Source organism: Ammospiza nelsoni, chromosome 8 (assembly GCF_027579445.1).
Source record: "Ammospiza nelsoni isolate bAmmNel1 chromosome 8, bAmmNel1.pri, whole genome shotgun sequence".
NCBI lineage: Eukaryota > Metazoa > Chordata > Aves > Passeriformes > Passerellidae > Ammospiza > Ammospiza nelsoni.
The window spans coordinates 22,943,051-22,968,285 of NC_080640.1; the positions used below are offsets into that span (position 1 = coordinate 22,943,051).

At 39.0% G+C, this 25,235-nt stretch overlaps 1 long non-coding RNA gene across 1 annotated transcript; it reads right to left on the reverse strand.

Moving 5' to 3' along the window:
• Positions 1-18: 18 nt before the first annotated feature.
• On the reverse strand, positions 19-25,235 carry LOC132075895 (uncharacterized). The gene is made up of 3 exons (XR_009418853.1): positions 25,178-25,235; positions 22,019-22,133; positions 19-97 (listed from the first exon to the last, which is right to left on the reverse strand). It is a non-coding gene; the product is annotated as an uncharacterized LOC132075895 (long non-coding RNA).

Sequence of the window (25,235 nt, forward strand, 5' to 3'; positions counted from 1 at the left end):
TTACCTTTATTGGGAATCATCAACTTCAAAATGGGAATCCAAGTCTTGAAACCTTTCTTCTTCTGGTATTTTTACTACAAGTTTCATCTAGCAGCAGCTGAAAGGGAGAGCAGAGATATGTGTGACCCTGAGGGAGCTGAGCCTTTAAGAGCTGCCCCAACTCCCTACTCCCACCAGTAGTATTTGTCCAATACCACAAAGAAAATATATTATGAAATTTCAAAGAGGTAGCTGAAATATTTCTATCTACACAGCATGCAAACCTGATTTCAACAGGAGACAGAAGGTACTGAAAGAGATGAAAGACAAATTCTCCAACCAGTGATTTCAGCCTGGATACATATGTCAAGAAAATTTTGACTGTGTTTTCCCAAGACCCCTGCCATGCCTTACAAAGATCTTATTTCTTGTTCAACTTTCTGGACAGCAGCAGTAATATATTTCTAGCTTGACACCAGCCTAACAAGGACAAATACAGTTCCTTCTTCAGTCAGCAATCACTAATAAAATCATAAAGGAAACAATCAACTAAAGCTCACATGACACCAAAAAGAAATCAAACAAATTTGACAGGAAAAATGCGATTTATGTGATCCTACTGGTGCTGTTCCATTTAAAATTTAACTGTGATCTAACAGAAGTAAAAAGGGGTAGTCAATGGCTAAAGTTACTCTCAGTGAGAATTTCAAAAATTTCAGTAACAGTTTTTGTCAGAACTTTTGTCCTTCCTTGATCTCCTAAACTCATCTCATTATAGCTAATGTTCTCAAAACACTGTCAAGGACCTTGATAGATGAAACTTAACACAGAAGCAGCATGTCCGGACAGAAATCACTCAATGTCTCAGTAGGACATTTCTATTCTGTCTCAAAGAAATGTTCAAAACCTTCTGATCTTCAGAAAGTCTCAATTTATTTCTGTAGAGGTAAAAAAAAAAAAAAAAACACACAGAAACCTCTGTGCCTCCCTGCACTTCCCTTTATTATCTTCCTCCTTTACCACCTGTTAACCTAAGATGTAATAAATCATCTCTATGCAGTAGGGCAGACATGCAAAGCACACCTGAGATCCTGAAACTTGCTCCTGTCTTCATCTCAGCCGTAGGGAGGGACAGTACCAGCAGCTACAGGAAATGTTTTGAGTTTTTGCTGGTGCTACACATCACACAGTCCTGATGTGCAAAGAGAAAGCTGCTCCCGAGCACGACCCGCGCGGCAGAACAGGCACAGTGTAAGGAGTCAAAGGACATAAGGGCACCCACTGAGGCTCTTTAAGGAAGGAAAGCATTGCTTGAAAGGATTATTTAGGAAGCTGGTACACTTTGAGATCATCCACCAACGCAGGTCAGAATGTTGTCTACTCACTGCTTAAGAGTTTGCCTTGGCTAAACTTGTTAAATTTCATCTTTCTTGAGGAAGCTGCTATTTTTCATTCTTCTGTGTTGCCTATTACTGAAGTATCTATGAAACTTAAAATTTGAGATGTACTTGTCTTCAATGCATCATAGTGAAACAAAGATAAAGTACAATTTCCCCCATTTTATTGATGGGTAACAGAGCTGAGATGTTTAAGATTGTACCTAGGATTCCAGGAAAACTGTCAGAATGAATAAGAGCTCCACTTTCCCAAATTTTTGTCTGACATATGAAACCTCACTCCATTTAATGCTTTTTCTCTCTTCTCTTTTTTTACTATGCTAGTTAAAAGTCTGTGAGTGATTCTTGATAAAAACAGTAAAAGTGCAGGGGAAATAAAACCAAAGATACATTTAGAGCTTCTTGATGGACAAGAATGTAGCTCCTTATTTCTATGGGGATGGTTTTTCAGTGCCAACAAAGTTTGGTTAAAACAAATCAGACTGTGTTTGAAACAGGTGTTTTTACCAGCTTGTGTACTGTAGCTACTGTGATGGCTGGATCATTCAAATATCCTCAAAAAAGCTGAAAATTTTGGGTTTCTTTCTCATTTCCAAGGTGGAACAGTGTATACTTACGTGTTGGAAGTAAAAAGGAAAATGTTTACATTGGGGAAGGCAAATGCTGAATTTTCACAATTGTCTGCAAGGATGTGTTTTCAAGAGACTCTCGTCTAAAAGCTGCTCTTTCACTTGCCATCTTGTCCTCAGAGACAAGTTTTTCTCATGTCAAGGTTGAGTGATCTCAATATCTGAAATGGCAGCATGATGACAAGCACAGAGGAGAATGAGAAATAGAAGCACTCTCTATTTCAATCTCTCTTCATTTGATGCTTGCTGCTGATGCCACTGCAGGTGAAATCATTATATTTCTGGTGCAGAACCTCTAGCTGGAGACTCAGAACTGGTAATTTTAAGGAAAAAATAAGTGATGTTGTTCACTATATTTTGTGATTGTCAAGAAATACTTCTGCTTCACTAATGGAATCCAGTGCAAGCTTGTTGGAGGAATTACCAGGCATGGGAAGATATGGTAACTATCAAAAGAATTTTAACTTTCTTTACTTCAAACTTTAGCTGTTAAAAGGGTGGGCAGAATGTGTATGCATTCTGGAGCATGAAAACAGCTGCAGGCACAGGAGACCAAATCCTATAGAATCCTATAGTGGCATTAAGGTTGTGAGCTAAGCATCAGCCAGCAGGTAAAATATCTACCAAGAAGAGGTAGAAGAGGAAAATAGCTACTGTAACAATAAAGAAACCTCTCTTTGCCTGGCTGGGGTCTCTCTCCAATGATTATCCCTCAGAATCCTTAATTATCATCATTAATAAAATTTTAATATTTCTCTCAAAAGCCATTTAAACGTCATGCTGTAATAGAGGATATAACAACTTGGCTGTCACAGTGAAAAATGTCATTGGAAGGGCTGTTTTCAAAATGCTTCTTATTGTCAGAAGCAGAATAAACACTAAATCAGTTACTGTTTAGGGTTGGTGGAAGAAAAATAGTTTTGTGATTAGTGTTTTCAACATTTTTGTGCTTTTACAAAGTTTTGTGATTAAAGTAGTATTTTCTAAATGTTTTGTGCTTTTACAAAGTGGCAACTATTCTTGAAGGCATTTGCAAAGCATAATGTGGTGTGACAGTCATAATCCTGGAATGAAAATGTAAAAGTAAGATGCTACACTGCAGCTGGGGAAATAGGCAATTAAATGATTTCTCCATTGTTTCTTTTTCTGATTTTTCTCTAAAAAACTCTTCCCCCTCAGATCTTAGGAATCCTGTAATACTTAGGCATATTAATTGACTTTTTTAATCCTTTACATCTGCTGATTGACCTTCTGTCCAAGTGACTGCTTTAAAAATATGGGCTATTTTCATTTAGAATTCAACATATTGTGGTGTAAATTTCAGATTTTAATTATTCTGTTAACCCATGAAATGCTACACAACATTGAGTGCTCTGAAAAAAATCCTATTCCTGTATGTATGAAAATAGATTGTCAGAACCAGGGAACAGCTTTAGAATAAATAACTGCTTTTTTCAGTTCTTCATCTGTAAGTTAGGAATGATAGCATTCATTTCATCTCATAGTGACAGCGGTAATGAAAATTAATATTAGACATACTTGAGATATTTTAAAGATGAGAAAAGATCATGAGAGTAGGGAATATGTTGCTATTTTGTTATCAGTAAAGATGCAGTAAATCTTATAAGGAGAAAATATATCCTAAATAATTTTTCATTATTGCTTGTCTTTTGGGAAAGGTCACCATGAAATAAGCTATTTCTATGATAAACTAATTTTGGATAGGTCTGTTGGCTGATCTGCCTCAAGACAAACAATAAGAGCCCAGAATGCATGCTTCTCTTTGATCTGAAAACCCACACCATTAGGAAACTTCTGGGCATAGGGAAGTCACACTGAAATTTTATCCAAAAGGGCCAAAGGAGGAGTGAACTCCTGAGGAGAATATATAGAATGAGTGAAGCAAGAACACACCATGATAAATTTAACATGAAATCTTGTTTCCCTGTCTGTCAAATATTTTTTTAGCATAGGCAATATTGTTACAGGTCTGCTACACATTTCTGCAAGAGGGGATTTTAAGTGTTCTGTTTGAGCCACATCAAATTAAATTCTCCAAACCTATTAAAGATTTTATTTCTCTGTGTGGCTAATTAACAAGGGATGGGAGGAATCTAACTTTTTACCATAAGTCATTTTGGCTGCAAAGACAGTCATGAAAAAAAACCATAGAAATTGTATTTGATGGTAGAATACTCCTCTCCTCCTTCCTCCCACCTTCCCCCCAAACCCAACCAGAATTAGTCTTTCTCCATGAAGTTCATGGTTTAGTGCTCATATGGACAGTAGTCCTGGCGCAGAGCTTCATAATTGTTATGAAAACTTTATAAACCTTAACTATCATTCTTCTGGATGATTCAGTAGTAGGATCTAATGCCACAACAAAATCTCCTCTCTTGATTTCAAAAGAAAGCAGGATCACACCTTCTGGGAACAATGTTTTTCTGCTAATTATACTGTGTATTACATAGCATGAAATTAATTAGAGGGCTTGTTAATGGTCCCTAAAACAATGACATCTGTGAATGTGAAGTAAACTCAAAATGAAAAGCCGCACTTTAAATTCCTAGCAGAATTCCAAAATTCTAATAGATTTGATATATACTGTGAACTATGGAACATTTATTCCTTGTGTTTCTAATAGATACTATATTCTGATGCATTTTAAATACAATGAAGATTTAACTACAGCTGGAAGTATTGCTTACCAGATATGATTCTATCTTGATAAAAAAACTCATACACTACGATGCATAAAAATCACTTGTTAAAATACTTACTGAGCGAAAATGTACACAGAGAAAAATACCCATTAGCTTTTCTCATTATAGCTAATGGCAAAACCTCATTGATTACAACAGGAGTTCTTTTCAGAGAGCATTTCTGCTTACTTTCACTGCAGGCCAAATTATACCTCTGCAATCTCTGGAACCCTCAGTATTTTCCAGTGCCACGTCAACAGCTGCTAGCAAGTGTTCAGCCTTTATTCAAGTGCCTGAGTCTGTGCTGGTGTCCCCAGCCAGCTTGCTCCATGGGGTCACATCTGAAACGTTCACATTCTGCTGCCTGAATCATCATTTCCCTCCCATCTAATAACTAATCTCAGCAAGCATTTATACCAATCAAATCCAAGATGTGCAGAACATGATTATTTGAGTGTAAATCTCTGCATACATTCATTTTTGGGATAGTAAATACATTTAGTAAAGGTCAGTGACAAGCCTATTTTAGTTAAATCAAGATTAATTACTGAAATGCTAAGTAATAACATAGTCATCAGTTGGGCCTTCACAATATTTTAAAACATGTTTTCTGTTAATTTGATTTAAATCTATTTTGATTAGGTATCATGTATGGAAGGGAAGCAAATGACTCTTTACTACATGTATATAAAAAATGCATGTTGTTAGCCATTTGTTATATTGTTTTAAGCAAAAATGCTTAAATTTTAGCTCATTATTTTTGCTTTCTATGACCATGAAGAATGGGATTTTGAATTTGTTCACATGAAGATACTGAATTTCAAAACTTCCTAGCTATCAGCATCAGTTACTTTCCAAAAGTGCAATTTCCCCCCTTTTCATGGTCACTCACTCAGGAAAAACACCCAAAATATTACAAGTTCATGTAACCAAATGCAGCTATACATAAAAATTTGTTGTAGATCCAGGAATGAAAAAATGTTAAAATATTCTTAAAAATTAGTCCCCACAAGGGGTTCCTGAAATGCAAAGCCTCTAAAAAAAATAATGATTGGTTTTTAGCTCGTGCATAATGATTTACACAAGCTCACAGAGAAACTGCCATTTGAGATCTCATCCAAACTCCCATCTGATGGCTGTAGATGTAAACACACACCCTGTTTCAGACCAGGGTCTGCCCCCACCAAGATGCAAGGAGCTATCTACATGTATGGGAACTTGTGAAGAAAAAAATGCCTATAATGTGAATTATTTTCCTGGCTCTGACAAACTCTTGACCATGAATTATTTCTCACTTAGCCCTGTCAGAGAAAGGCACTGACTATGGCAAACTCCTCCTGTCTTCATGCTAGTTATATTCTCCAGTTCTGTGCTAAAGTTTCTGTACACTTTTCATTTGTTATCCTGGGTGAAATATTTTACTTTTTTTTCCCCTGGAAATTCAGCTTTTTATTTCTCTGAAGATGACAGCAAGTTTGTTATTACAATGAAGTGATAAAATGTACAGTTCTTCAGCCCAGGCCATTTGCAGCCATGAAGCATCATTTATAATGATGCCAACTGGAGATGCCAAAGTTACCATTGACCAAAGATAGGGAAAATTCAACAAAACAGCAGAACAACTGGCAACATACATTTGCTGTTATTATTTTTCAGTCTCTTTTAGTAAGATATGTTTTCAATGAGCCAAGCCAGAACAAATGCTATGGCCAAACTTGAGCTACCTTGGAAAGAATCTATCATCAAAAAGACAGAATTACCATTGCAGTCTATAATGACAATGCAAAAAAATATTTTTTTTTTTATGTTGTATCCAGATAAAGAATTGAAGCAATTATCAAACTGACAAGGCTGCTGACATAAAGTATGCAGACAATTATTTTTGTACATTGATGGCTATATTTCTCACACAGAAAGCATGATAGCTGCTGTGCTCTTTTGCTGCCCATGTTGGATTTTCATGGACATTATTAACTATGCAGAGCAGCCCATAAGCTGGCTGGATTCACTTTGCAAAGGGCTGGGCTCACCATTTCAGGATATATTCTGTACAAATTCATGCTTACCTGCCTTGCTTTCTTGCCTTAGGTGTTTCTGTTCTCAGTTACCTGCTGCCTCATTCAACCAAGAGCAGGAAGCCTTGGGGACCCATGATGCAGGAAGCCACTTGTGGAGTTTCCTGGGTCTGCAGGGATGGCAGTGATGTGACACCAGCACGTACGTGTGGGGAACACGCATGCAGAGTTCAGTGGTTACCTATGAATGGCATCAGCTACACACACACACACGTTTCTTTTCTTTTTGTAAACTGCTTTGCATTTGCCATCTTACAACTCCCTGTAGTTGGCTTTTGAGCTGATCACCTTGAAGGAACTTTGGTCAAGCCACTTTTTTTCTCTTTTACAGATAACATAGGAATAGGCAACTGGCAACATCCTTCTGATGGAAAACTAAGCACTGAGTTGTCCCGTTTCTTTTATTCTGTTCTTAATTCAGAACTGAACTATTCCTCTCATCCCAGGGTTACTAAGCTGCCCTTATAGACCTCATGAACAATCTCCTTTGCTGCTTTCCCAAAATCCTAATCATTTTGCATTCTGATCTCATGAAGCCTTTGACTGTGTTAATAAACACAGAGGTGTGAGGTTGTGCCATTCCTTTTACAAAGTTTCTCTCACCTCTTCTCCAGTATATTACAGCTACCTGTGTCTGCTAATGGTATTCTTTATTACAGTTCTACTAATTTGCCTAGCATGCAAATCAGACTTGAGTCAACCTGCAGCCTGGAGCCAAGGCAGAGACATCCCAGGCTCTGCCTCTGGTAACATTTTGAGAAACAGGTAACAGCACGTTGCTACATGAACCATTTTAATTTAACATATTTTTGAATGTGAAGGTAAATAATCTTAAATCCTGGCACTCTTTACTAAGAGAGTAGAGGATTTCTGTAAGTAACACCTCTTTTACGGTATCTTCAATATTTCTCCAATTAATGCCTAGTTTTAAAAAAAGTATAGGTGAAAGAATTTCTTTGATCACCTTTTCCCTGAATAGTGATGCAGCCAATATATTTAGCTTTTCAGAAATGCGTTTTATCTTCCCTGACTGCTCCTTTTATACCCTGGATCAACAATTTGCTCCAAACAACACTCTCAAAACCTTCCTAAGTTCTGATGTGATAAAACCAGATTTTTGGATAAGTTTTCATATCTCTAATAGAATACTCCAGTTTTAGCTTTAATGAGCAATATTCATTGTTGCCTGCATGGAAACAATCTCTACTTGGAAAGACTAAGTGTTGGAATTTTTAAAAACTTCTTAAATTACTTCCTTTACATGGCTGTGGAATCATGTTGACCTTTGAAAGTCATTAAAATAAAATAAAATCCTACTGCAGGGGGTTATTTTAAACATTTCTCCTTAAAATAAATGCTGTTCTTTATTGAATATATCTGCTAGATCTTGAACAGTAAAATGGCAAGTCACAGCACAGTATGGAATGCCATACCCCACATTATGCTCATCATTCCATTTATGTAAATGTCATTATATGCCATGAAACAGTGCATTGTTTTATTTTTAATACATAAACCATTCTTTAAAATGTGGTACATGTTTGATAACTCCTTTCTGATTTATTGGATAGCTTGCAATAGAAGTGAACACCAAATTCAATGAGACCACTTAATACAAGGAAGAAGAAAAACAGATAAGCATTCAGCGTCCTAATTAGAGGAGCAGCTATTTTTTTGATATGTCTTGTAGCCTGGAATAATTTTCTAGAATATTCAAAACAGATGCTCTTTTAATTAGAAGCAGAAAAATCTGAATTTTGGCTAGCAGCACCCAAGAGTATGTTTGAGTGCATTGGAGATAAAACATCAAGTTTACATAAGTTCTGCCACCTTCTGTTACGTAAATGTCTGCTTATGTATGCATCTGCTGGGTGGCATCAGCTCAGCCAGAGCGTGTGCCTCTCCCTGTGCCTGTCACAGTGTCCCCTGCACGAAGGATGGACTGCAAGTCACCAAGAGAGCACAATCTGCTCTTGTTGAACAGCAGTGGTGGAGACCTGCAGCTTCTCAGACAGTGGATCCTGGATTCCATGCCTGTGCTGTCTATATGCAATTTAGTTAGCTGCTGCTGTCTGTGGCTATATATAGAACCAGATTTATTACTATGGGTATGTTACCAAGAGAGCAGATCCAGCCTGATAGGAGAAAAAATATTAATTCCATTGAGTTCAAAAAAATATCTCCTGTAACCTGCTTATCCTTGCTTCTATTTTATAGCCATGACAGCAGTAATAGATGTCTGAGAAATACCTAAGCCAGAATAAACCTCAGTAGAAAATCCAAAATGAAATGTGACCTCTCAAAATTTGCAATTTTATGACAGCAAAAATACAATAACACCTTATTGCAAATGACAACTTCATAGACACAAAGAAACCAAACACATATTATCACCATAGTTCACTCCATATCTAAATGTGGACAAGAAGAAGGAGAAAAGCACAACCTTGTTTACAATACTGTCTTCTTGAGGTTCAGCCATTCCAAAAATAATAGCCAGCAAGTCACAACAAAAAGCATTGCCTGGACCGTAACTCCTTTTGGCTCTACATAAGGTAAAAGTTAAGTATAGCAGTTTTATTCCTTCACAACGCAGGGTTATCCATGACAACAGTTACCACAATTCTTATCTTTCACACTGTTTTGACTGCCTGGAGTTGCATTCTGTTCACTGCATTTCCAAGGGCAGAAATACCCTAACATTTCAGCTTTCCCCTGGCTCAAGCCTCGGTTGGAAGCTGAGAGGTGAGTGTGCAAGAGGTACCTTGGTGGTTTAAGGTAACACAGTCAATCAAGAGACTTACCTAAGCCCAGCCAAGGGACAGTATCAAATATTCTGAAAGCCCCAGAAGCAGGGATGTCTATCAAAGACTGCTTACTTCTGGTAAAAGGCAAAGACAACTTCTTCATGTGTTCTTCATGCTTCACAGAATGAAAAGAGGAACGAGATCTAATGGAATAGGGCTTTAACTGGCTCACCAGTGCTAATGAGACCTGCGGTAATTATCATGCTCAATAATTTCTCACAGGATTTGATGTAAAAGGTTGAGTACTTAGATTCTCCTGACATACTGAACACAGGTACCACACCGAGACGAGCTGGGCCCTAAGCAGACCACAGGACATGTGAACACAGACTGTAGCTGCTTGTTACTATAGAGAGGACAGTGTGGGAGGCAAGCTGTAGAGTTTTAAATAGGTTTTTAAGACCTAGAAAAAATGCCTGAGTCAACTGCAGAGAATAGGGAGAGTGAAGGGAAAGAAAACTGATAATGTGAGATGCATAAGCAGATTGGCAAGACTGGTGACACTTGGTGATTTCCTTAGAGCTTCAGCTTTTAGAATAAGGGACTAAAGAAAGAGATTGATTTAATTTAATATTAGAATACTTTTAGCTCCTGACCAGGTGATTTCAACATTAAATTTGTAACAGCCTCTCTGAAATTACACATTAGTGAAAACAGTGAATCCTTTAGAAAGGGGAAAAAACATTCAGGAGCTGCACCATTTATACAACTTATCTACTGAGAAGTAAAGTGTTCTTAACATAAATAGTCTTGTTTTGTTTTGAATGTCAGTACTACTTGTTTTGTTTTGAATGTCAGTACTACTTTGACAGAATCACATGGAAGTATGAAAGGAACCAGCAAAATTTAGGAGCACAGAGGGCTAAATGAAAATAAGGTAAGAAAGTATAATGTTTTCCTTCCATTGTAGCTGCCTTGGTTTGCAATATTTAAAGGCTAGCTTCAAACTGCATAGTCCTGTCCAAAATGAATCTTGAAATCATGGCAGTTGGAGCTGGAAATTGGAAGGTGCACTATAGATATCTTCTTCCCAAGGAATAACTTCACCTTTTCTATTATAAAAACTTTTTTCTTTTAGAATTCAAAGAAATAAGAAGTGGCTATATCCATGGCTGCCTGCTGATCACTAGGACAGCTCTAAGGCTCCCGAAGCACTTTGGAAATACAAATTCTTTCATTCACATGCAGGCATTGCAAAACCAGCCTTATAGCTATGTTTCAGAAGAATAAGTGGTGGTGAGGGCACACCACATGACAAGCTCAAGGTCACACAGTTAAGGAGGAGCAGATCTTGGAACAAACCAGAACAAGCCTATAATTCCTGGTCCCTCTTGGCTGGCATTCTTTCCTATTCCTATGCTCAAGTCTGATGACTTTACAGCACTGTAAATACCAGCCAGTCCTTCAGTACAGAAGGACAGGGTTTGCTTTAATGCTATTTTTAGTTAAGCAGATCCCACTTTTAAATCTGCAACGCCTTCATTTTCAATATCGTGATTATGTTTAATGTTCCATAGGAAGATGAGGGGATTAGTGTGAATCAGAAAGCACAATGCAGCGTAGGCAGTACCATGCTGCCTTCTGAAACACCGGCACAGAGCAAGCAGGAGCTTCGGAGGGGGCTCTGCACAAGGAAAAGGCATTAGGCAGCTGGACATGTCAGCTGGGTGCCTCACCAGGCAGCTGGTGCAAGTGGAAGGTCAAGAGCACATTTACTGTTTACTGAGTTTGTAAATTACTAATTATTCAGCTCACTAAGCAAGGCAGGCTTATTGCCTGCGCGTGATATTCCCCCTCCTGTCAAGCCTAAGCACATATGGAAGAGAAGGAAATCTCAACTATATTTTGATAGATGGAAGTCATTAAAGCACCATAATAAAGGATGTAAAGAGCTATAATGTGTAGGTCACCAGTAAATACAAGCACACTTCTGTGTTGGTCAGAGAACAGGTGTACAAGTGCAGCTGAGCACTGCAAACAGCAGTTCTGTCTCTGCAGAGAGCTCTGCAGGGGCTGCCTGGCTAACCAGGAGCTGGTAGGATTTGGTGTCTGTGTCCAAGGGAAGCAGTGGCCTAGGAGTTAAAGAGTGGTCGGCACTCACATTCCACTGTGGGAGACAGAGGCAGTAGCCAGGCAGACACTGCCTCGGAGCCAGGGAGATTTCAGAGGTACTGGCCAGCAGAAGCTGTGGGAGCTACACCACAAAGAAGGAGACTGCCAAGAAAGGAAACAAGGAAATAGTCTGCAACATGAGGGTCAGAAAAAAAATTGGTGTGGTGGGCCTTGAACCAAGAAAACAGATTTGTTCTTCCTGTCCTGTCAGAAAGAGAGATTACTTTGGAAATGAGCTACTCAAGAAATTGTAAGAAAGAGACCTGAGACAGAGTATACCATCATCTCAACTTGCAAAAAGAAAGAACTCTGATGACTTTTAGTCTGCCTACATGGGGGCAGTCAAAGATGACTGACATAAGGATGCTCGTGGCAGCTCCAACTGAATAAACCTAAATGAGAGGAAAACATGATTAGGTTAGCCAAGTGGCCAAATAGGCATGTCTTCTGCAAAAGTGTATCCTTGCACAGGGAAATATCTACCAAAAGAGGAATCAAAATGTGACACTTCTGGAGTGAGTAGGACTAAAGGATACCCTCTCCACCCAGTCTTTGGGTATATGCAATGTCTACCAAGACCCTTTATGAAGAGGGAACAAGATTTACCCTCTCCTGTACTTGACTGCTCAGACAAGACTAGAAGCAAAGATTAACAAGTTACCAGATCTTCCCTGGGTAAAGACAAGGAAGGTCAAGACAAGAGGAATTAAATCAGTGTTTGGCATAGAGGGATGGAAATAAGGGCCAATTATAGCAGACAAATGAGACAGTGCATTTCTCAGCTATTGGAAAAACAGAAGTAAATACTCCAGGTGGGAGGATGGACTTGAAAACAAACAAAATTTAAAAATCCGAAAATGTTTATGCCAGTGGAAGAAAACAAAGCAGCAATGAAAATCAGCCATTAAATCCAACAGAGATACTTTGGATGAACTGTATTATTTCAGAAGTTCTACACCAAGGCCCAAGCATGCCCCTCAATCTATACATATCACTAGAAGCCAGGCTTTATAGGCAGTGTTCAGGCACTGGTAGCAGGGGAAGTGAGGTAATGCATTGGTGAGAGGGCAGTGAAGAGTATTCTGCTAGATATGCCAAAAAGAGCTGCTTTTGTGTTGGCAGCTTTCATTTCTCAATTCTGGCTGAGATAATTCTGCATCAGAAAAGGGATATTCACCTGAGATAACTTGGAAATGACAACACTACATAGCTTTCTGGGCTTTTTCTTTCCTTATTTTTAGAGTAGGACTACTTTAATACAGACTTCCATGGAGACAGTTCAAGACCTTTTCAATCACAGTTTGATTTCCAGACCCTGCATTATCCTGAAATGCATGAAATTGCATCTGACATTCTGAAAGATCTGTTTCAAAAGCAAGAGGCACTATTGCTTCCAAAGCACTTAATGCAGCTCAATTCCCAGTGGACAGGTGGGAGCACCAAGGGGCTGCCAAAGCACATCTCAAATCTTGCAGCAAACAGAAAATGCATATACATCTCCTGCTCTGAGTATATGTGAAGATGTCCTCTAAGCCTTCTCAGTATCATTTATTATATTAATATAATGTAATATAATATTATATTAATATAATAAATGTGTATCTCAATTGTTTTTGTAAGTGCTGTTGCAAGTTATGATCTCATGTCCACACCGGGTTGCCTACCATGGCACTGTAGTAAGTGACCTTGGCGAAGTTTAAATAGTCCTGTAAGGAGTGGATCTTTGAAGGAGATTTGAAGAACTCCCTGAGTCACGATGAGATGCTGGGCAGCACATACCCAGTTCTTGGAAAGCGTTGTTCCTACACGACTGTGTACTCGCGGGGTCACGGGTCAGCAGGACAGGGACCCCGTGTGGGAGCTGACTCTGAGGGGCTGGGAGAGGAGGCAAGGCAGTGGCTTACACTCTGCCTAAACAAAGTTTTATTTTAACTCCTACTTTAAAAGCTGTCAGGTTATAAAACAAATAATATTCCCAAAGAAATTACTGAAGAGAACTACGGGACAAATTAGGCTGGCACAACTACTGCGGAATAAATATGGTGCAAAAAGCAGAGGCAGAAAGGCAGACAACTATTTCCTATGCACAAGTATGGCTAGAAACTGCTTCTCCCTTGTTTTCATCTTCTGTCAAGCACAAAAGGGCTAGGTAAAATCTATACAGACATAAACATCACACCTAGCAGGCAGTGTCCATATACCCCTGGAGTCTGAGCAGTATCTTGACTCCCTTGTGCTTTCCACATTTGTTTCTTTCTGAAATACATTTCAACTCATATTGTCTTTGGAGCTAAAAAGAATAATCAAGAAGTGAAACTTATAAGTGAAAAGCAGATGTAGAGATCCTCAGGCTGTTAAATAATGCGATTATGGATCATCAGTTTTTGGAAGGAGCAGCAAAATGTGATGCATTAGGTTGCAAAGACTTTAGCACATCTTTTCAGCAAACTATACATGTGTTATACTTTTGATCTGCTTTCTACAGATCAGTAGACCAGTCACTCCCATCACAGACTGGAAGCTTCTTTTGAAAAAAAAGGGCAAGGGTGAGATTTGGAGTTTGCATGAACTGCTAGTGACCCCCTGTGCTGTAGTGTCAGAGGCTCTGCAGCTCTGCCTCTGTGCCTCACCCATCCCCACACTGAGCTTTCAAAGGTCTGCTAGAAATCAACTGCAGAATAATTACTGCAGAGCTTGGCTCCAGATCTAACTTGGAAAGTGCTAAGTCATCAGCTCTACAAGATATAAATTACCACTTCTGGTCAGTTTCAGTGAAAAATATGAAAGTCACAGCATCTTGAAAGAGCATCTGGACATAGCTTAAGTCCAGTCCAAATAAAATAAAAACACATGAAGGAAATGTGTAATGCTTTCTGCAGTGGCTTGTGATGCCTTTAGCACAAAGGGGCAGACAAGGATGGCTTTGAGACTGAGCAGTACTTGTGCCACCCTGTGTGTATTTATGATTTAAACCTGGTCTGAAAAGCCAGAAAGATTTTTATCGTGCAACTTCTCCATAATCCTAAAACAAAACAATCTTGAACACCTTCCTTTTCAGAGTTCCATTCTTAGTGCCTGACTGTAAGGTAAAAGTCACATCTAGAAAGAACTACTGGTCCAGGAGATTAACACACTGGAAAAAATACTTTGGTTATGAATTGCTATTGAACATTTTCTGACTCTCACAGTTACCAATATTCTCTAAGTGATTTCCGCAATAGGTTTTCAAGCTAAAGACTAAAAAATTTAACTTAAAACCCCAGTCTTGCAAACCACTTGATGAATAGCTCATGTGAGCTGTTTTCATTAGAGTGAAACCAGACTGCTTTCACAAACAGTTGTCCTAGAGTTCAACATTTGCCTTCTTTAAATACGTGTATTTGTCTAAGATTAGCTCTTTCACAAACATTTTTTTGCCATGATTTCTTCAAACTTCCTTGCTAAAATACTGCTAAGATGAGAATGCTGCTCATAGATAAAATTCTCCATTTTCTTAAAACAGAGACAAAATGTACTTTCAGTTATTTGTTGTACTGTGCTAATAGGATATTAATCAAACTATTAAGAAACATTTATCCAGCTGTTTTGCAGAAGCCAGAACTAAGTACCTCACAGTCTTATCCAGAAAACATTTCTATGTGAAAAGGGTGTACCAATGCTCCTATTTTATAGCCTAAGAGCAAGGCCTGGAAAGGCTGAACAACCTTGTAAAGATTGCCCAGAGCCTTTGAGAAAAAGGAAAACATAAACAGGCACTCCACTGGAACACCCTTCCTTCCCTGAATAAAAAGGAAAACTAACTTACCAAATGACCCTCCTCAAACAGCACCACTCAGTCACAGAACACTGATGCTTTTTGGATTCTTTTAGGAATATTCCAGGCATGAGTCTTTGTTTTAGCTTCTCTGACACTTCATCTAATTCCTGAATCCCAGTGGTATCGAGGTAGGATGTATTTTGGCACACCATAAAAAGTCCTAAGCTATTGTGAAAGATTTACTTAGACAACTTTCTGTAAAAAATGCAAGAGTCATTACAAGTATCCCATTTACTTCTAACTCTGAAGTTAAAAAATCACAAATGCTTTAGCTAGCTAAATATTTATAATAGCCTGTCTTTATGCATGCAATGCATAATGCCTTCCAAGTACTTTAACAAGCTAGAAATAGAGAAACATCCAAAGCTGAAAGAGCCATATTTGGGGTGAAAAATGGAAATTGTTTAAAAACATCACATTCAGTTAGAAGAGAAATGACACATTTTAATGTATGGGCTATTTTGAGTCAAGCAGGCGGTAAGGATTATAGTTAGAATTTGGCCAGAATATCAGACCAGGATATCATACTTGCAAAAGAGAGCAGCTGTCAGTAATAAAAGTAAATAAGCAATAGGAGCCCCCCAAAGAAAGAGACATCTGTACCCATGGCCAGCCTGGAGGCCGAGCTCAGGCATGACCTGTGCACAGCAATTTCAGTGCTCCTTCCTGCAGTGCCCTAGGTTTCCTGGTGAGGAAGCATTCCTTGAAATAAACACCTACTGTCCAAAATTACCCACAAGATGCCCAAGGCATACAGTGTAGTTGCACTCATTTGTCTTGCAAAGATCTTGGAACATGGATGCTCTTCTTTCAGCATAAGTTTTTCCTCACTCAAGCAGCAGTGCTCCCTTTTCTGGATTTCCTCCCTGAACACCCCAGCCCTTTGATTTTAGCCAGCATAACAACAATGGCAACAGGTGAAAGCCCTGGGTTCTTTCCCAGTCTGTGCCTACAATTGCTACAGCTATAAAACATCTCTGTGAGAGGTTCATGATGCTGGCAGGGACAGCCACAAGATGGGCATTCCAGTGATGCTACAAGCTGTCAATATTGCCACTCGACAGCAGTTGGCAGCAAAGCTTGTCACTGCAGGCCTGACCTCAGCCTTCACTGCTTGGGTACTTGCAAATCCAACTCCCACGTCACTAAATGCTATTTTCATTACTGGGAAAGAATGAAGGGGGACACATTTGCTCTGCAATCAATACATTTATCTGTGCAGTCAAAATTTTGGATAGGCACACAATTAATTGCCCAAAGTGCTTGAAAATTGGCATTAAATTCATTTATATTTATTCCATTAGCCAGTTTTCTGCAGTTTATCCATTTATGTATTAATCGTTATGTGTACCTGCAAAATGCTTTATTCTCAATAAATCAGAAACTGCATCTTGACACTTGTGCCCTTTGGTTTCTTTTCTGCTTTTAAACTCTGTTTGCCAAACGCTGTGGTTTTGTTTGCTGAAGCTTCATGATAGATGCAGACTGGCAGTGCAATGAAAATGCATTTGACCATTTCTGTGGACTCTCAAAGAGCTCAGACCAGAAGGGCATGGGGGAAGGAGAGCAGGGAGAACCAGCATTTCTCTCATGTCACTCAGCTGGGCGCTGTAAAGCACCGAACGTTCTGTGACCAGCAAATAACACTCCCTGGTTTGTGTCTCGGTTTCAGCTCCAGCAGCTCCTGCCCCCTCCTTTCACCAAACAGACATGCTGTCTAAAAGCTGTTACATGAATGCTTTCTTCCATGTATAACAGTTCTGGAAATTTTCCTATCTGGGTTGCTCAGGGGTCACAATGAGATCCTAACCTCTTTCTACAAGGTTTTATACAAATTTACTGATCAGAAGCTAGAGTCTGAAGTCAAAGGAACTGTCAAGGAAAGAAAAGTGGTGTTATTCTTCACCCAAGTGAGACAGAGAATGACACTTCTTTGGGGTGAGTCTCCTTAGCCTAGATGGCCCATGAAGAAAACATACTCCAGAAGATATAGACAACCTGGGGCAAAGTTTCTGAATTTGAGGTAGATTTATTCTAGTTCAAGGTTATTATTACTGTAATATTTTTTCCTTTCCTTTCAGCTCAGAGATTTTCACAGAATATCTAGTATCAAACCAAGCCGACTTGCCTAGGATAATAAAAGGCACCATTTCCCAGAAATGGGAGACAATTTTCTGAATCCTCACCTAGTACCTTATCATACCTTCCTTCCTTATTTCTGCATCTTTGAACACCACTTCCAGTACACTGAATGCAACCTTGGCTCTGGGAAAAAAAAAAAATCTGTTGTTTAGAGACAGAAAAGCTCTATACAGGAGTCTGTAAGTGCCTACCCTACCTTTTTCTATTCAAGATACACATCAAGGGCTCTGAAAAGGATGGAAAAAACTACCTGATATAACTTTCAAAGCTATGCGACTGACAGAAAACTGCCCCATAATAGAAATATGATAAATATGTACAGCTACAAGCGAGCATCTCTTTGGAAGCACACACCTGACAAATCCCTTGCAATCTTCATCTAAACTATTGCAGCTTCAGATGCACATATTCATCCAAGACTCTGCATATTCACTGACTCTCAGTTAAAACAGAAAAGCAGCTACCATGCCAAAGGGAGATGTCGTGAACTGATCGCGGCTGGGAGTCTCATTTATGCAGCTACAGAAAGGCTCTGAAAAGCTGCACATGAACGTGAAACACAAATGCTAACAGGGTACAATGAGGCTGTTCTCACAAATGTCTCATCAATAAACATCATAAAGGACTTGCATAAAGAAATAGTACTCCATCTACACTATAAGCAAACCATAACAAATAATGAAAAGATAAATAGGAGAGCAATAAGGAAGGCAGGCAGAGAGTACAAATGTGACTACTGAAACACAAATAGAGCAGCAAGGTTACTGGTGAAAACAGGATATTTTCTATATAGGAAATTGTGCATATCTTTCTGCTACAATAGACATCAGTACTGGGGTGAGGATTAAAACACATAAATTTATTGTTTTATCAAGATGTTGGAGTACAGGGAACCAAGTCCTTTGTGTTTGCAAAGAGTCACTTGGGAAAAAGTAATTTGAATTTATTTGTAAGCGAAGCACTTGCACATCTCACATTGCAATGTGAATCAAAATTCAAAGAGCTTTTATTTCTGCAGTGTAACTTACTTCAAAAAGCCTCTGTTCTTGAATGAGTATATACACACAGTCCATTTTGGTTTGTGCAATCAATGTTGAATTCACCTGACTAGATTAACTGTCTGAAGCACCTCCACACAGACAGACAGTAAATAAGGAAGAGAGATGCACCATAGACAAAGAAAAGAATAAGACAGGGCTACAAATCTCATTTTATCTCATGCTGCAGGCAAAGCTTGTCTCTAAAGGTATCAGGTAAGCGCAAATGGAGTCCTTAATTCATCCAACAAATTCACAAACCACATTAGCACAGAAAATGAATAACCTAGCATTCATATGAGAAGGCTATTGAAAAACTAAGTTGAAGATAAAAATTGGAACCTATTTATTCTTGAGCTCTTAAAGGATAGGCATTTTCTTTAATTAGAAGCAAGCATCCACGTAACAAATGCAACCTTGTAACTTTTAATAGCTGGAGCATAATCATAATCAGTTGTGATGGAAATTCCAAATTGCATGCTCTCATCTCTTGACCTTGGAGTCACCATGTTTCTCCCTATCTGTAATTAATACCTTTGTATTAGGGGGAAATGACTTTGTTGGGAAGGTCAATAAATACAGGCAGTCTAACGCCCTTCACATTGTCACAAGAGCCACAGGTTGAGTCTGTGTTTGAAGCTGCTGCAGCCCAGCAGCTGCACAGGCAGGGCTTGTCGTTCTGGGCAGAAAGGACAGACCACAGAAGGCCAGGCAGGTGCACACCCCATTTGCAAGCACAGTGAGGAGGGCACTGGAGAGGTGCCCTGCACAGCTCCATGCAGCTGCTGGTCATGGACTACCTCCTGTCAGCAAAGAAAGGGATGGGATGCTGGCACACAGAGCCTGCTGGAGATCAAGGCTGTGATTCAACTGCCTTTCAGATGTCCTGTATGTAAAACTGGAGCTACACAGCAGTTGCATAACAAATACTGATCTTCTAGCACCAAGTGGTGGTAGAGCAGAACAAACTGCATTAACAAGCTAAGAACTAACATGGTCCAGACCTTTCTCCTTCAAATTGCTCCCTTTGTTCTACACGTTTCACAAAAAGGAAAAGCCAAATATTTACATCTTGTTGGAGAGAGGGAGTTGTGTCCCTCTCTGCTCTTCTCCAGGCTAGAACTAACTGATGACTCCTCCAGCTCTGGCTGGAGGCCATGGCAACATCAATTATGTGGGACTGCTCAGGATTATACTTGAAGAGAAACTCAATTTTACTTCAAAAAAAAGTCCCACGAACTCTAAACACCCCCACAGACACAAAAAGAGAAGGAAAAAGGTTAGAAACCAAACCCCCGCAAACAACAGAGCAGTCTCTCTGCATTAAAAAAAAACCCAAAAAACCAAAAAGTTTGCATCCCCTACCCCCGCATTCCTCACAGGTCAGAATTGTTGGGCCGCTGAAAAACAACAAAAGGCAGCAACAAGTTTTGCCTTTGAGCTGCAAAAGAAATGCTCTTGGCCTTCAGCATCACTTGGGCAAGAGCTCAAACTCTGTTCTGAAAGACCAGAAGAAAGAGGAGCAGGATGATGTGAGGAGTAAACTCAGAGAAATGCTGATTGCGAGATACTGAAATGTTATTTCCTGGAGTAATTATTTGCCTCAGTGAGTACCCAGAAATCAGCTACACTTAAGGTAGTTTGACACTTCACACAGCTTTGTGTAGCACAGCTCTCTGGAGAAGCTACATACTTAGAGCTCTAACATGCCTCTCCTCTTTATGGCATCATTTAGAACCTTTTATTAGCCATATTTTAAAAATCCCACATGATTTCTTCAAACCTGGTCTTTATTTGCCTTGCAACTTTCTGTCTGTAAAATAGGATGCAACTTCCTATCTGTATGATATCTGTAAGAAAACATTATGCTGCATAAAAAGGATTCTATAATCTTCTGGGATAAAATACAAGCTCTTTCAAGAACCAGAAAACTCAAACAAACCTCCCTCCCCTGCCCCTGCAATCACATCTGGGAACATGGTGCTCTGCCTTTCACAGAGAATTTCACTGTTAAAGAGCTTGTTTTAATTATTTTCCTGTTTGAAGGAAGAGTTAAGCACTCTTTTACCCCCCTGCCTCATCCCTTCTCTCTAATGTGAGATTTTGTACTAATGCAGACAGGTAAGACACCTGTAAAACACAGGTAATTTTACAGCACAGCCATTGGGTCAAAGCAAATGAAAAAGTAAAGTGTAGCAAATAGGGGCTCTGGGGCCTCTAGCAGGGTGATGAGAGAAGCAAGAAACACAGCCAGTGTCTCAGTCCCTTCAAAAGCAGCAGCCCAAAATGTACAGAGAAAGCACAGCAGGCAGAGCTGGAGCGCAGCCACGCTCCCCCTCGCGCAGAGCGAGCCTGCTCCTCGTGCCCTTTGATGGCAGAGGTTAGCACTGCAACAGGCACACACAGCTTCAGAACCTGCACACAGAGGTGTCGTCTGTAACCTGAATAAAGAAACTCCAAAGTGAAAGGTCACGGCCCAGCACAGCTCACAGAAGGAAAGACACGTAGAGACTTCTCGGGAGGCACTGGGACGATTTGCATGCGCTGGGTACAAGACAGCAACACATGGCAGAGGAGCTTGTTGACAACTTAATGACTGCATTGCTTACTCTGGTGGCTAAACAAAAGAAGATGCAACTCTGTAGTTTTATCAAGTACAAGGAAATTCTGTAAGTCTAACTTTGGAAGCTGGTACCTGAAAGCGTACATCTTGTCAGTGGGAAATATGCTGTTATCACTGAATTCTGGACCTTGGAAATTAAAAGCTCAAGGTCCAAGTAACTAGAAACTGGTATGTCAAACTTGTGCCTTAGAGGGCTTCCTCTGTAAATTTGTATGAATACACTGTAAAGGACTGCAGAGAGCTCTGAATATGTCATAAAAGGAAAATGCTACTCAAGCTGTACATGTTTCCACAATGAGAAAAGCACTGTATCTGTGAAGGCTTATACAACAGTGACTTCTGCTGTGAAAGCCTTGTCAAACCAGCATATCAGTTATGAAGGTTAAAATTGCCTGCTATTGCTTCCATTACTCAAAATACTGAATATACTTTAGATAGAACTTCACAATATGCTTCTGACAGGGGCATTTGAAGTCTGATGGGCTTCAGCTCCTGTTCTTGCTCCTATAGCAGGGAGCAAGGTGTCTGTTTTAGTGGGACAAGGATGCAGACAAAAATCCAACCATTCACTAGTCCCAAAACAGAACCAAAATCTTTTCATTTTCATGAAATTGTGAACACTTAATTTTAGTCACAGGTGGATTCAAAAGTTTTCAGGACTTGCATCTGAAATCCTCATCGATGTCATTGCATCTTACCTGAGTTAAAAGCAGAGGCAGTTTTAGTGAGCTTCTGTTGTGCCTGCATCCTAGGAGCACCTACAGGCTTTCCTTCCAAGGAAGAGTGCAACAATATGTTTGAAAGTCTCTGCCTCTAAGAAAAAAACCAGAATATAAGAAACTAACAGGATTTGGAAGCTTGAAAAAAATCTCCTGGTTCTTCTATTTTTTAAAAAGTTTAGTGGTTTCAACAAAGAGCTTAACTTAAAATAAAGAGCTCATGAATCCTCACAAATTTTAACACAAGCTTATCTTCTGGAAAAACAATTACTAATGAAGAAAAACCATCTGTTCCCCATAAATTAAAACTGGTTAAATATTGGAAAGTATTTATTTGACTAAACAAAAGAACTCTCTGCACCCCTCTATGTTTAAAGCCAAATATTCTAGTTCGTGTATTCACGAATAGGTGGAAAATAACTGTCTGCACAGGCTATACACATTAAGTTAGTCTGCATAAACTGTCACAAAGGCTTTCCATTTTAAGTCATACCTTTTATAAGAAGGACTTGACACTAAGCCAGCGAGCCTGATGCTCTCTCATGCTTTTTGCATACTTGAGAGACTAGATTATTATTGTCTGGTCTCAACTAAAGGTCCGTGGCCATACAAGGCTTAGTATGCCTTCATCAATTTAGAGTGATTGTTGTAAAATAGCCCATAATAGGTGTCTGAATTTAACACACTAGAAATCTTGGATCTACAGATAAGCAATATGCAATACTTCTCAATCCCCTCAGAACCACCAATATTTGAAATCCCACTGATTTTGCATTATAGACTGCCACATACATTATTTTAAGATTCAGTTACTTTGTTTTTCCATGCCTTGTCTGGCAGCTGCTGATTTAGAGTCTTCACTAGGGCTGCAAGTTCTCACCATCGATTTTGCTGATACTTTCTGTCTTATGGAAGAAATTGTCTTAGAATACATACAATTTGATTTTCATAAACCTAAGCATGTTTGTGTGCTACTTTTTTTTGTTTGAAGGTTTTTTGTTTGTTATTGAAGTACTTCATGATTCACAAAAAAAAAAAAAAAAAAAAAAAAAAAAACACAGAGAAGAATTTACTGCCAGGTTTGTGACCTTGAGGAAGACAGGTTGAAAACTCTGCTCTTAATCTTGCAAGAAAAACAATCAGTGCTATATCCAGCATGAATTGACTATAAATGAGATGTTGTAACTCTAAAAACGAATAGTGTGTCAGAGGTGTTTGATGTGTAAGTTTGCATCAAGGGACAGGTTCTCAGATTTTAAAAGAATAATTTGATAAATGCAAGTCATACTCCACGTGTTGCTGAAGAAATAGTTTTTAGTGCTTTTTCTTCTGTTGTAGTTTCTGCACTGCTGTATTAGCACACTGTGAAAATAAATATTTATTCCCTCTCACATACCAGAAATAATTTTTTTCTCTAATCACTTTACTTTCTGTACTACACAAAGAAAAAATCCACAAGCGCAACTTTGAACAATGAGTAATTACGTAGTATAACTCCTGTTTTCATTAGCCTGCTTGAGGCATCTTCTAAAGGGTACTTTCTTTTTCAGAAATTACTGATCTTTTCTCAGGAAAATAGTAAATACCAAGATGGAACAGAACAGCTTTCCTTTTCAGGAATGTCTCGTTTCAATGCTTATTAAATGAAGTATCCCATTCCAAAGCTTTCATTTTCCAAATGTAACTTCCAGGCTAATAACACCCTTTTAAGGCAGGTATATTACAATTAAACACATGGCTAAATATTAGAAAACAGAGCATCAGGGATTTGTGGATTTCATGTGACTCATCAGCTTCACTCTAAACTATTTTGCCATGTTTCCTTTCACAATGATTAAAAATCCATATATTGGTTAATTACCTATCCACAGCGCCGCTGATTCTCAAGACACATTCTTGAGGCGTGTGGTATCTGCAGAATTAGATTTTTAAAACTTACCCCAAAAAAAAAAAAAAAAAAAAAAAAGAGAGAAAAACGCTCCACTCACAAAACACAGGGACATAAATACATTATATGGGCAGTCCCACATTGGCTGGCTTAGCTGGCCTAACTTTTTTCCCCACTAAGATGCTTCAGCTTAGAGTGACTGTACAACCATGGATTCACACCATCAATCTGGATGATGGGTTATGATGGAAAAAACCCTTTATTTAAACAAAAAACCACATCCCATAAATAGCAGGGGGTAACAAAAAGTCATAAATCCAAAATCATTGAAATAGATGAGGCTTACATCTGATAAAACAGAAGTTGAAAGAAGTCTACATAATGAAGTACATACCCTGAGGCAGAGAAGCTAAAATAGTATTTTCACAGGAACAAGTATTAAGGAGCCACAGATGCTTTTGGTTTGGACATCAGATTTTTAAAAATAAGGGAGACAGATATTCAAAGTCTCATTATAAGAGCACTGAGAACAAGAAAGAAAATAACTTTGAAAACTCTGTCTTAATTGTTTCAAGCAAGGATTTATCTTTCTGAGTGGCTCCTTTTACAACTAAGAGAACTGAAAAACGATTTTAAGGGCCCATGACTTGAAACATTAAATAGTGGTTTGTTGCAGCTCTTGTTCTTTCCACTAGATTGTGTATTCCAGACTACCCGCATCTTAAAAATGGCTGACATTACAGAGGGTGTAAACTAAAAGCTGGGCTTTAGGGCAAGAGTAGGGTGGAAAAGAAACAAGACAAAAATGGCTACTTCTGGCAAATTTCAGTGTTTCAGAACTCTTTTATAAACTGTCCTCTTTTAACTCCCGTAATATTCTATGTGATAGCAAAGCAGGTTAGAATTAGACTAATATTAGTTCATTTCTAGTGAAGGTCAGGCACCATTTGTGGATCTCAGTAATTTGCAGCAAATCAATTCAGCTGTATCTCCGCATGCCTTAACAGTCAGTGCTGGCTAATCACAGAATCTGAATAGTGAATGGAGAAATCCAAATCAATCCAAACACTGAAGCCTCTGTAAGCCAGCAGAGGTGACACAATCTTAAGGCAGGTTTGTGGACTTTCTCAAGCTGTCTTCTGTGGCTTACCAAGTATGTCCTGCTACAAATGTACTGCTGACACTGCTGGAAACATAGCAAGGCATCGCTTTCAGAAAGTGCAGACATGCAGACCTTGCTAAAACATTACCTGAAACTGCTGCCTGCTGAATGCTGGAGTGGATCAGCCACTGCTGCTCACGAGATCA